Below are 13794 nucleotides of genomic sequence, written 5' to 3' on the forward strand. Positions count from 1 at the left end.
CAGCCCCCGGGCCTTAAATTCCCCACCCCTCGTTTATAGGCTGCTGGACTGATCAGTAACCTCCCAGTGGAAGAGTTATCTTTTCCCTCCCTTCTCTTCCCTTTTAGGTAGTAAATGGTTAGACTGACAGGGTGGGGGTTTACCACAAAGTAATAAAGTCACATTTTTAAAGTCATTTCATCCACAGGGGATTAAAAAACGTAGACTTCTCCGGGTCAGCACCTCATCAGAACACACTTATGTTCTTTTAGAAGCTCAGTCTGGTGACCAGTTACGTGTATTTGCTGAGGAATGTTTTATGCAAAGCAGCCTGGAGACAGAGCAGTGCTGAGATACCCTTCCTGGGGGTGCAACTCCCCACCTGCCAGAGCTGTGAGCAGCAGCAACTCTGAGTCAGCAGCCGAGGAGAGTTCTATTTGTCGGGTCTCGTTTCTCAGACTGAGATGAGAAATCGACGACAGATAAACAGAATTCACTTCAGCAGGAAGTGCATCCATTTATCAGGGTTGCATATGGCCATATAGTTGCTTGGGATAACCGCTTCCTGCTGATCCAGGACACATTAAGCCACTGATGCAAGAGGTATTGTTTTATGCTAACATAGCCACAAAAGATAAAACCATATGCTCCTAAAAGCAAAACTAAAACAGTTTGCTAAAGCAGTGTTTCTCAATCTTTTTTATAGAGTCCTCCTTTTTTTTAAAAAAAATTAAGTATCCCCTTTAAAAAATATATATAAGTACCTCCAGAACCTACAGTTTTCAAACACAATTTTTTTCCCACCATTGCAACACATTTGTTTAAACAACTTAATCGTAGCCAGCTAGGCAATGAAATTTTTGGGTGTAAAAAGTAAAAAATAATAAAGTGCTGTAAAACTTAAAACAAAAATTCAGTTCTCCAAATTTCAGGTGTGTTGACGGAGCCCCACGACTCCTCTCAAGTACCCCTAAGGGTACTCGTACCACTGGTAGAGAAATACTGCGCTAGAGTATCACTATAGTAACTCAGAGAAATGATTGCACAGGAAAAGGTCACTTAGATGAATAAGAAAACACCCTACGATTTCAATGCTTCCTTTCTATGGGCCCTAATCCTCTCATTGTATTCAATGGGCATTTTACCACTGATTTCTGCTGGAGGAAAATTGGCCCCTGCATCCTTCATTTCCTTTGAAGTCTCCCCATGGACAGGGCTAGCTTTCAGACCAAAGGACACAGCCTTTCTTGACAGCTTCTTCTATATGTTTATTGTTTCTGAGTGGAAGAGATCTGCCTGTCTCTTCCTCAGATCCTCGTTTTGGCAGATCTTTCCCAGCCGGAATTCCATCCCCAGAGATGTCCCATCTACAGAATCATCACATAAAATGTATGATCTGGAATCATCTCGGCTGCCTAGTTCTTTCTTTTGTCTCTCTCAAGGGTCTTAGTATTCTTCCTCTGAATAGGCAACAAAAGCCCACTAGTGAATAACCCTTGCACTTTAGCTATCTGATCTGTAGAAAATCATTTATTTTGCCCCCTTTTCTTCATTTTGGAGTGGATGCACCCAAATATTCAATTGACCTTTTGTACCATGACACCCAACTTAGGACTCCGGCATTTTTGCACAGGATGTTGCTTTTCTGGATTCACATGCTGGATGACACCTCCATGTGTACAATCTCTATTTATTGGCCCAGGCACCAGAAAGATTCCTCCGTCCCACTAATGCTGGATGCATTGGTTTGTATGCCACACCTTCAACTCGAGTATCAGACACAAACCAGGTGACTTTATAATTAACATTCTCATCCAAATCATTCACCTAGGAGGCCCCTCACCTAAAGTGATTTCTAAAGACACTTTGAGGTGAGAAGGAAAGAAGCATTAAAAAAGACCTTTATGACCAGTGACAGCCCCTAGACCATCGGTTCCCAAACTGGGGGGGTGTGAAGAAATTCCAGGGGGGGCACGAGGCGACCCAGCCACACCCCCATCAATCCTACCCCAAGTTTTGCTGCTATTTTTGGGGGTGGGGGTCATGCGGGTTTCTCAACAATCAAAAAGTGGGTGTGATGCCAAAAAGTTTGGGAACCACTGCTGCCTAGACAAACCATTGCTACTGGAAATGGGAATTGTCCAATGAGAGGCTCGCTTACAAAGGAGACCTATCTGCTGAGTGGCCAGTAGGGGGCATGTGTTTCCAAAGGACACCCCAGCCCTGCAATGTGGGATGGCTGTGCTGGTTGGTAGGTCTTCTCTCATACCAGTAATCTCCTTTTGCTAGCCGTTCCTCCAATGCATCCCCCCTATCAATTTCATCAGCAATCAAAAAATGTTCCAGACATTTTTCAAGGAGCTCCCCCACTTACTTTTTACTCAGTTGTTCTTTATATATGTTCACTACGAATAGGCCAGCAATTGCTCACTGCACTTCATGGTGTTCGTTGTTTTCTAGAATAATGGTGATTTGGTTGTTAATTTGCAGCCTCCCAGACCCTGACCTGTCATCACAGGCATTAAATTTTGATGCCTCCTGTTTTTCTCTCTTAAATCCATTGATTAGGTACTGGCTCTCTCTGTCAATTATTCTATACTCGACATGTGGCACAATAAGTCTTCTTGCCTTTCAAATGTTGTTCATTATACTTTCTTACTCTGTTTGCCAATTGCTAAAAGGTTTTTGTTTAGACAAGGACTGGCAACCCACAATGCAGCTTTTCTCTTATTTTTATCTGCTGTGTTTTTGATGAACATGTGCAGATTTCATTTCTCTTATCAGGAGGCAGCTAGGGCCTGATTCGTAGCTTTTACTCTGCTTCTAGGGAGCTTGTGACACTTTAGCGTTCAATCCAGGCCATTAAGGAGTTGTCTCACTGCCAGCCCTATAACTTTTGGTGTCTTTAGGCGGTGCAATTTTGGTTTAGTTCAGAGCCCTGATACCAAACAGCCTGCTTACAGCACACTGACTTCCCCCTGGCTAAAACCAGCCTGGTTACTCCTTGCAGGGTAACCCCAACACTCTCCTAGTCTTCTGTAGTGCTCACCCCTCTTCCTGCATCACCCACAAAACTGTATTGTTTGCTGGTCCTTTAAGGAGACAGCACACAACTATCTTATTAACTCAGCTGGGATTGGTTAAACCTCCATGGCACACAAAGACCTGAGTGGGTTTATTGTAAAAGCAAGCAAGTTTATTAACAGGACATAGGTTTAGGTGATGCTAAATACAAGGACTACAGATAAAAAAATTGTTACAAACAAACCAAAGTGAAAATAAGCTAAGACTAAACCAACTTAAACTAAAATCTGCTGTTCAAAGAAGTTTCACTCACCTATATTCAGTTTTCAGAGACTTTCAGCCTCCTTGGTTAAATATTCCACTCTTCTCAGATGTTCAAGAACTCTGGTCCCTTGGATCTGCCCAGTGATGGTGGCCAAAATGGTTCTGTCCCCTTGTTTATATCTTCCAAAGTTCAATGATCTGGCTTCAGGAGGCAGGAAGGTTTCCTGGAGCTGCAGCTCCCATCCCCCACTGTCAATGTTAAATGGCCACCCTGCATTGCAGCTTGGCTGATGGCTTTCTTTACCTTCCATGTGAATGTGATTTCATGGTCTCTCCTTGTTCTGTTAACAGTAGAGATACAGCCAAGAATGTGGGACCATCTTTCTTTGTCTAGGGCCTGGTGATTTAAGCTCTGTCTGCCAAATGCCTTTTAAGAACACCTTTCCATCCCATATTTAGCATTCTTCATGTAACCTCTATACAGTACTATGCATGCAGCCCCTACTACATCACTCTTGTAGCCATGGTGTTCACGCTGTTTTTGCACTTGTTGTTTACTTTGTTGCACTGTGCGTGATTCCTACTGTCCTACTCTGTAGTGACTGTGTGTGTGTGATTCCTACTGTCCTACTCTGTAGTGACTCTGTGTGGGGGAAGGAGGGGTGCAGTGCCCAGAGGGGGATGGGATCTCTGGGGGAGAACTCTTGAGAGGAGGCAGGTAGGGAATGGCCCAGGCTGGCCTGTCACCTGAGCTAGGTGGAGGATTCATTCAGGTGACACTTTGCCCAGGGATCTGAACAAAGGAGGAGGTGGGGCAGCCTGGAGGACTGTGACCAGTTGCTGGGTGTGGGAGTTAGTTTTCAGCTAGCTTAGGGAGAAAGGAACCTACCTGTCTTGGGGGGGGGGGGGGCTATCCCCAGGATGGATTGTACTGAATGCTCTTGGTTCCTGTAACAACAAGTCTGTGCTTTGCTGTGTCCCCGTGAACAAATAAACCTTCTGTTCTACTTGCCAGCTGGGTGTCACATCTGGCTGTGAATGGGGGTACAGGGCCTGGTGACTCCCCCACACTCCGTGGCACATACATCACACAATCCTATTAATGGCCAGCAAGGTATCCGTTCACATCTGATACCTTACATGACGCCTTCTACATTCAGATTATTACCACTGTGAGTTGGGGTGCAGCAAGCACCCCGCTTCCTGATCCCAGGATCCACCATCCTGAACGCTCCTGCCCTCTGACACAGCGATGATATTAGTTGCACAAAGCTGCATCTCCATTGCAATCAATGTAGCTCTCAATGGAGATATACTAGCCAAGAACTGCAGAGGTGCAGTAACCTACCTGGCCCTTAAAATACTGTGACAGAAAAGCGCCACACACGAAGTGATACTTTTAGTCCTGCAGGCAAGTTATTGCCTTGAATTTCTAACCTCACAGATGTTATCATGGTAACTGTTCGGATGCTGGACTGTGGCTTAATAAATTAATAACATGAACCCTAAGATGATCTTCTGGTAAAAACTCTGGACCAGAGCTGAAGAGAACAGAGTGCATTTCCCAGCTCTGCCAAAAATCTTGGCCCATTCACTGCTTTGTGGCAATTCTAGCAGGTGTCAAGAGACGCAATTTTGCCTTAATCTAGCTAGTTCTGGCCCTGGGGAAGCTGTGGCAGTACTAGCTGAACAGTCTCACCCACAACCCCAGGTACTTGTGCTGAAACACTTCACCTAGCTTGGGTATGACAACATGTGTTGCCATCGCCCCCTGATTGCAGAGGAGACACCCCCAAAATCTCTCGCTATCTTGGTTCCTCATCTGCCAGACAAGGATAACAGCCCTTCCTCTCACCCTTCATTTGTAGGACTTAGCCATGGAGGGAGAAATTTCCAAGAGGACAAATGGCAGCTTGTGCTAAATGCCTATTGATGGGAAGCACGCTGGGGACCCCGCACACCCGGGTTTTTAGAGTGCTGATTGAAATGGCGCTCTCATCCTGGCTGGGGGAGGGATAACTCAGTGGTTTGAGCATTAGCCCCCTAAATCTAGGGTTGTGAGCTCAATCCTTGAGGAGGCCATTTAGGGCTCTGGGGCAAATTTGTCAGTGATGGTTCTTGGCCCTGCCATGAGGGCAGGGGACTAGACTCAGTGACCTCTCAAGGTTCCTTCCAGCTCTATGAGTCTCCACAGTAACAGCAATAGCCTCCCAAAAGACTGGCCAAATGCATGTTAACTACCAATGTCTAGTTTCTAAAACTTGCCATTGTGTGAGCACCCCCTTTGACAGATTAAATTGCTCATTTTCTTATCCTTGGTCTCTCTCATGCCATTAATTCTTTTTTACTTTGTCTGCTGCAAGTGGGAATAGTTTTAATTAGGTGTTATTGAAGAGTCTTCTGCAGTCTGACATTCAGTTCTTTTTCGCTCCTTTAATTGTTCCACTAGCTTTCATCTGCTTGTTTTTTATCTCTCTCACAGTTCTGTTCCTTCCCACATTGCTTATGTTTGGCTCCTTGTGGAAGCTACGCTGTGGAACCATATTGAATCACATGGCAATTAAATGTTATCCCCATTAACTATAAATAGGGAAAAGGGCAGCTGAAGCCTCTCTCTCCAGCTGTTCTTTAAATATTCCCCATGTTCCTACAAGATGTCCTTCAAATATTGCAGTATTTGAGTCAAAATCTTTAAGGGTTTACATTTCACAATACATCTCACACAATATTCCCAAGGGCAAAATGCCCGATACATCAAATTCAACTGAAAGACTTCCAGTGGCTTGAAAGGGCTTTGGATCATGCCCAATACCCTTTGTACTGCTTCTTTCTCCTTTAATTACCATTAAAAATACTTCCTCTCTACCACTTATTGAACATCACATTTTAGATGGCTCCCTGTCAGCTACTCCTTGATTTATCACGTTTAGCTTGTATCTTTGGGTATGGTCCAAACCAGAATGTGGCTGTCTTGACTGTTGAACCATCAGAATGAAGATCCAAAATCCCAAATGGGCTGTTTTAAAATCTCTCGGATATCCCTGTTTTTAAACTGCCCCAGAGACCTGCCCAGGCATTTTTGGACTAAGTTCTCTGCTGTGTTAGTTCCAAACCCGCATATTTTCTACAGACGCAATATCATACCCCTCATACTTCCTCCTGACTGCTACAATCTGCTGATATGCAGTATCACAAGTCATGTTTCTCTATCAGCCAAATCGCTGTTATTCTACTTCCAGTCACTTCCTCTAGGAAAACAAGTCATTTTTGTTGGGCAGTGTTATGCATTTGCGTTTGGTATTTGTAGAGGACATTGCATGTTCCTCCTTAACCCTGCTTTCCCCGCTACTGCACATGTACTAAAACAGTACCTGAATTACCTTTGGGCATGTAAGCAACACCACTTTAAAAACTCTTCCCTCCTCTTGTTTGTGCTTTCAATCCCTGCAATGCCTTTGAGGTCTAAGTTTCTGATTTAGAGCCCACAGATTTGGGGGCAGGCCCTGAATACACTGTGAAGTCTACAAAGGAGCTGAGCTGGGAGAAATTTAGGGATGTTATTGCAAAATAAGGCTGCTGTTAGAGACGACCTGGAATTCCTTCTTCGCAGCCTGATAGCTGGAGTGCACCTCCTGGTTGTCTTCCTTTAGTCATATAGTGCTGGTGATCACAACCCTAAGACACTTATACATAGTTGGTGCCTGTGTATCTGGGGTCCCAAGATGAGATGTCTTACAAGAAGCCTGAACTTCAGAGAATGGATGCCCAACACATCCTGAAAATCAGACCCCTTTAAAGGTGCCTTGAAAGCTGGGCACCTCAAAAATGGAGTCACCTGAAATCACTAGTCACTTTCAAGAATCTTTGTCCAGTCTCTAAGTTGTTATAAGTGCCTGTGAGTAAACATCATTTTATCAAAAGGAGGGAGGCAGAAAAACGTTGAACTTGCCTTGATCCTCTCAGTCTGTACTGCGTTCATTTCATTCAATCAGAATCCAGATGGAGGAGCTGAAAGAATCTCATCAGACGTGTTCACAGATGGTGGCAAACATTCGTCAGCCCTGTGTAATGGTGCCAGAAGGGTTCAGTCCTCCTCTGCTTGGCATAGAGATATACTACCCAATGGAAGATATGCTACCCATTGTTCACCTTCTATACCTAGAATCAATAGAGGAAGGATCAAGAGATGCTGTGTCATATACAGGACATCCCTTGGGGTTGTAGATCCCCTTGGAAAACCTTCTGGCCTTGTGGGATTGGTCCAGAGCCAATGCGCATATTATACAAATGACTGTTTTGCTTGGGGGCAAGATGGGCTAATACTTGTGAAGAGGCATGAAGGGGATGTATTTCCCCTACAGAGTGAAGTGCCATTTGCTAAGGAAAACAAGGCCTTCTGCAATTAGCAGTCCAAGGTAGTACTGGGAAGAAGGAAGCTAAAGGAGGTGAAGAGGACATGGGTGCTGTTGGTGGCGGTGGGAAAAGGATATTAACTTCCTGACGGTTAATATCTGAGGGTCATTTTGAAGGTGAAATAATTCTGTAGTTTATGATGAACAACTCTGGTGAAGAGGAAGACCATGCTGGCTGATTAACTGGAGAAGAGCACAAGTTTGTATGTGCATTAAAAGGACACTTAAGCAGGGACAGTGATAGGTGGCGTTTCTCTAGCCAAGAAGATGGTGGAAATGAAGAAGGTATGATGCCAGAAAGCAATAAATATTATTTAAAACAGCAATAGGTGGATTACTGTGAGCCATGAAAATAATGCAGAGAGAGAAAAGGGAATAAAGATTCAAATGACCTGTTGGACCAAGTCTATCTTCCTGTCATAGAAGGTTATACACTGCTGTTGGCCGAGAGAGGACACATCAGATATGGTACACTTGGCCACAGCCGGACTGGTGGTGAAAAGAGGAGGAAGTGCAAAGAGCAGGAAGCTTTGAGAACGAACACCATCGGGGCAGCACAAAGGATGTAGCAAGTCAGCAGGATGCAAGTCACAGTTGGCAGTTACTATGAAGACAATAACAGGAGGACATCAGTATGGAAGAAACTGGCATGTAGCAGGGTAGCATGATGCTTTGCCGATGGCACCTGGTTGGAGGGCAGCTTTTGGCTGCTGACAGAGCTCAAACCGCCTCAGCCTGGTAGATCATGTATTATTGTCATCCGCTCTGGAAATGCTGGCTAGGTTCTGGAGATGGGAACAGCATGACTGGCTGAGAACTGCAGATAGCTAGATTTTTTTGCCCACCTGAAGTGTTATCCCCAGACCACAGACTGGAATCCAGTTACTGCCAACTCTAGCCTTCCGCCTTCATCAATACGCTAACCTATTTTTATCCCTGCTGTAAGGAGTAGGACTTTGTTAAGCTGCATACTGGAATGGTTTTGGCAGACTGCTTACCTTGGCTTCGTAAGATCCCTGCGGGGAAAAATGCATAAGTACAGCAGGTTAAAATAACATAATGTAGTAATATACGTTAGTAACTACCCTGGCACCATTACACTTCTGTTCTTAGTGCTATTTTTATGTGATGATTACACCTTGGATCAAGCTTCTAGTTTTCTGCAGTGCCAATTTCTCATTGAGGAATTTCATCCAATTTAATCAAATGGAGCGAAGCTGCTATTATGTCTAGAATGTCATGGCCAGGATACCCAATTGCACATGCCTTCTCTTTTCGGACAAGCTTTCACAGAAGCCGAAGGGAAGTCTGCCTGGGTCAGAAGTGGTGATCTGAGCCATCGGTGTCCTTTCCCCATGAAGTTCTGTGAACGATAAATGTTTTGCTAATGAAAATGTGTCATTTGCTGCCAGGCAAAGTTCTGGTGACACAGATTGCATTGTCAAAGCGACAGAATTTGACTTTTTTTGCAATATAAAATGAAAGTCAAAATAAGATGGTTTCATTTGACGGCTCAATTATTTATTCCTTTTTCCAGGGGATTCAATACAGAGGTACCTTATAGTTTCATTTTAGCCCCTACTGATATACAAAATGGATATCTAATATTAAGAGCCTTTGTTTTTCTGGGGGGAGGGAGGAGGTTGGCATTGGAGTCTGGCCATATAAATAAATAAGAGCCCCACAGGCTTCCAGTTTGGTCGTGCATCACAAATATTTGGTTTTTGTGTTGCATGATTGGCTCTCCAGACTGGAGTAACTGCACTTGGCTGGCCTTTCCACACCCAGGATCTGAGCACTGATCACAGCCTGCAGCGCACTCACCACAGAAGACATGTTCTCAGCTCCACCCACCAGTGCTCTCATTCTGGCATGCATCTTCCCAAATGGGACAGGACCTGGGATTTGCATGACTCCAAGTGTGGCGGGATAAGAAAGTTCTGGGCTAAGTCATGTGTCACTTCTCTATTCTTTTACCCTTCCTCCCTTTAGACCAGCTAGCCTTTTAAACTCTTTGGGACCAGCGACACCCTCGTCATTTCCCTACTCATAGACTCATAGACTCCAAGGTCAGAAGGGACCATTATGATCATCTAGTCTGACCCCCTGCACAGTGCAGGCCACAAAATCTCACCCACCCCTCCTAGAATAATCCTCTCACCTATATCTCAGATATTGAAGCCTTCAAACACTTTGAAGACCCCAAGATGCAGAGATCCTCTAGCTGTGATCTGTACTAAATATGTGCTAAATAGAACCACTGTTTGCAGCAGTGACTTAGTTCAGAGAGGCCTGGCTGGCAGAACTGGGGATTTAATGTCGGTCTTTTGTTAGGGATAACTTCCCGATAATCAGCTCGACACTGGTTTTCAAAGGCTCCGGAACTCACTCATGTCTAGCGAAGAACTGCCAATGAAGCCACCTGCAGTGATGCAGGCTCTACCCTGCTCCTGTTTCCCAGCAAGACTGAGTAGTCATAATGGGGGATTACTTACTGGCAGTCCAGCTGGCCCCGGCATTCCTCCGGGTCCCTGGAAGGAAAGATTTGTCTTCAAAGGAAAACACTCTGTAAAAGCCACATGCAGGGTTTGCCTGAAAGTAGTTTGGGTTAAGCAGCTGGTCCTCAACTATTTGGTCCTGCCAATTGCTTTGCAAACAAGTGCCTCTCATGGACCACCTCTTCTCAGCATTCCCGACCCAGTCCTCAAGGGTATATGCTGCACAACTCAGGGACAAAACTCCGCAGATCACACAGAACAAGCCGCATGGAGCTCTTTCCCTGCCTGGCTCTTTGCTACACAGTACATTCCACAGAGCTACCTGCAGGGAAAAGGTGCCAGACTGACTGCCATGGAGATACCCACCTCTTCCCACAGAACACGGTGCGGCACAGGCAGTAGCAGCAAAAGGTCTCCTCCAGCAATGCTGCCAGTGAGCCTCACTCCTCTCTGGAGAGAGCACTTGGAGGGAGAGGAGAGTTTAGACTCCATGAGCTATTCGTTCCAGTGTGACTGCTGGAAAGATGCCAGTGTCAATTGTGGGGATGAGGAAGCATCCCCACTGGGAAGCATCAATCAATTGAACATGCACCCACATCTGGTCGTGACTTCTGGCCATTATGATAAGGCAGCATTGGATGACGCTTGGAGAGGAGGATGCTGAAGATCATGTAAAAATCTAGACAGGATAGAATGATCGGTCAGGGCTGGAAACAGGCAGGCTACCTTCCGGTGAGTGGATCTGGGTCTCACCCAAGCCAACTGGTCTCCCTGTAAAACGGGGTTTCTATTTTTATTAAAATGTTTTGATGGAAGTGGACAGTACAGGTTGTCCTGGCATGTCCGTTATAAATTCTTATTTATAATAACCAGTAACATGCAAAATAAAAGATTTTCATTCTTCAAGTGCATATTTAAACCCAGTCTTAACTGTAGAGCTGCTAGTGTCACCTCCATAAAAAAAAAAAAAAAAAAAAAAAAAGCAAGAAACATAGCAAATTTTTATCCCAGGACTTAAGATTTTCATGCCCATTTTTGTATGTGCACCCATCTGCCAAAGCAGATGTATGCTCATTTTGTGTAGGCAAACTGGCATTTGTATGTGCAAACATCAGTTAAGCATGCCTGTTTTTGTGGGCACAGAATCAGTTGTTTGCACCAAAACAGCTGTGTAAAAATGAATGCTGGATGAAAATGTGGCCCATCTCTCTGTAAGTGTGAACTCTGCCTACAAGTTCCCAAACACGGGGAGCTAGGAAAAGTGCACAGTCTGAGTAAATACATTCCAATGATAGGCCTCTCTCCCTGCTTCCCAAGAAAACCAATCAGGCTCATTTCTCCCTGGAACAGCTAGTTAAAATGTGGGACTGACCACATTAATCCCAAATCTGGGATTGCTGAGTGGAGTTCTCTAGATGAAGCCACATACCACAGCCTCATTTAACACAAAGATTTCGTTTTTCTGCCTGCGCGGGAGGGATTTGATGTCTCCTCTATAATCCATCAATAACAGGTGGGGTATGATTCATTCACTGTGCTTTCATAAGTGAAAATGGAAGCAATGCAGTGAATTGCTAGTTTCAAACCGAGTAAGCATATATTGTAATCAAAGCCGAGTTGTTGCTAATATGTGTATGATACTGAACATTAACTTGTTTTGTAAACACATCATCAGAGTGACACTTAGAAAACTGGCTCTTCATGCAAGTATTTTCAATGCTCTAATGCTCTTTAAACATGCTCCATAAATCACACTGGATACCAGCTATCCTTCACTATTAAACCATAGGGCCTCAGGTTCCCATTATTAAATCCAGAAGTGTTTTCCACATGGAATCACGCCGGGTAATGCGATATGATCCTCAACCAAAGCTTGTAAATTCAATGCAACCTCTCAGTGACTTCACGGCACCTCAAAACGGCCCAATATTCTCAGGGTAAGTCGTTGATGAACGAGAAAGTTACTCTCTTTCCTGGGGCACCAGAGAGCCTCACTTTCCTTAGAAACCATGTCACCCTAATAACACAATGGCAGAGTGAGTGACGTCTGATTTGTCTCAAAAGTAATCCAGATGTGAATCTAGACAGTGGTAACCAAAGGGTTAGCCCTGGTACGACACTTAGTCACATGTTGCTTAACTGCTGCAGGTGATTTTTGCCAGCTAGCAATTAAAAAACCTTAAACAACTAGAAAGTCACCAGTGTGTGCTCCAGACATCTAAATGTAGGTTTTGGTAACCAGGCTCTTCCCACACAGTGACTTGCCTTGTGAGTGGGTTAGGAGACCAACAGATGTGGTCATTAGAACTGGGTGAATGATCACTTTTCCAGTGAAACATTTTTATTCTGATAAAAACAAAGTGTTTTCCACCCCCCATCAGAATGAAAACATTTGCAGCCACAATGTCCTTTTGGTTCATTTTTTTCCAGTGGGAAAAACAAACTAAAACCAGAACTCTTTTGGTAAAAATTTGGCTTTCAATAAAATATTTTGGGTTTTGGGAGAACTTTTTATTCAAAAACTGTAAATGAACAGAAACAAAAAATATGTTGATTTTGGGGTTTCATAAAAATACAAGAAAAATTAATGGGAGATTATGTAAGCAAACTATTCTCCCCCATTTCCATAGAAAGATAGTTGTCATTGTTCAAGGAATGAGCTGTAGTGACACAGTTCTGGCTGGTCACCTGAGAATTAAACACCCTCCCTTTCAAACGTGGGTTTGTTCAGACTTTTCCTTAGCTGGACTTTCTACACTTGTTCAGCTCAGCCCCGTGAACACACGTCAGGCGCCCCACCAGCCTGATAAGGCAACCTAACGCCCCGGTAGCTATCCGAGGACCCGGATAGTAGAGTCAAAGTTCAGAGCTCCTGGTTGTGGCCTCACTACCACAGCCAGTGCTTTTTTTGTGATGGTACTGCCTGGTATGCAGTACCGGCACCTCCAGTCAGAGCTTCCCTGGAAAGAACAGAGCGTACTGGCATCTCTAATGAAAATGGCCGTCTCAAAGGGGCTGCATCTCAAAAGGGCAATGCCGGCCTCACCGCTTTTTTTTTTTTTTTTTTTTTTTTGGGCTCAACAACTTTCCCCCTGGAGTACTGCCACTTTTTTTTTTAAACAAAAAAACCCACAGCTAATCAGCTACAGACAGATCCCATGTAACCCAGTTACTTGGAGGCTGCTGTGTTAGCTGGGGATTGTACCTCAGCTCCCCACACACAGCCTGCCGCCTCCAAAAGTGTTCATTAAATACAAGCAGGAAACAAACAATTTTCCAGTCAGAACCAGTCTTTCAGTCTGCTCTTTAAGAATCCCGGACAGTTCACTGCTGATGGTGCACAAGTCTGGTCACATATACAATACACTGATTTATAAAGCTGGGTGGCACATTTCTCAGCCTGGAAGCCCAGTGGGAAGTGTGTGAAATGGTTGGGTTAGCCCCACGAGGACAGACACGAGAAGGGGGGAGGAAAAATCATGTCCCGATATAGAGAAGCCCAGGGCCTGGCCTGGCGACAGACACAAATACGTCACTCCAAGAGAGGCACAGGATTCAGCATAAGGTGAACAGCAGCATCTCAGGGCGAATCACCCCACGCATAGGGAACAGTAAGG

Source organism: Pelodiscus sinensis, chromosome 9 (genome assembly GCF_052426305.1).
Source record: "Pelodiscus sinensis isolate ZL-2025 chromosome 9, ASM5242630v1, whole genome shotgun sequence".
In the NCBI taxonomy this organism is placed as follows: domain Eukaryota; kingdom Metazoa; phylum Chordata; order Testudines; family Trionychidae; genus Pelodiscus; species Pelodiscus sinensis.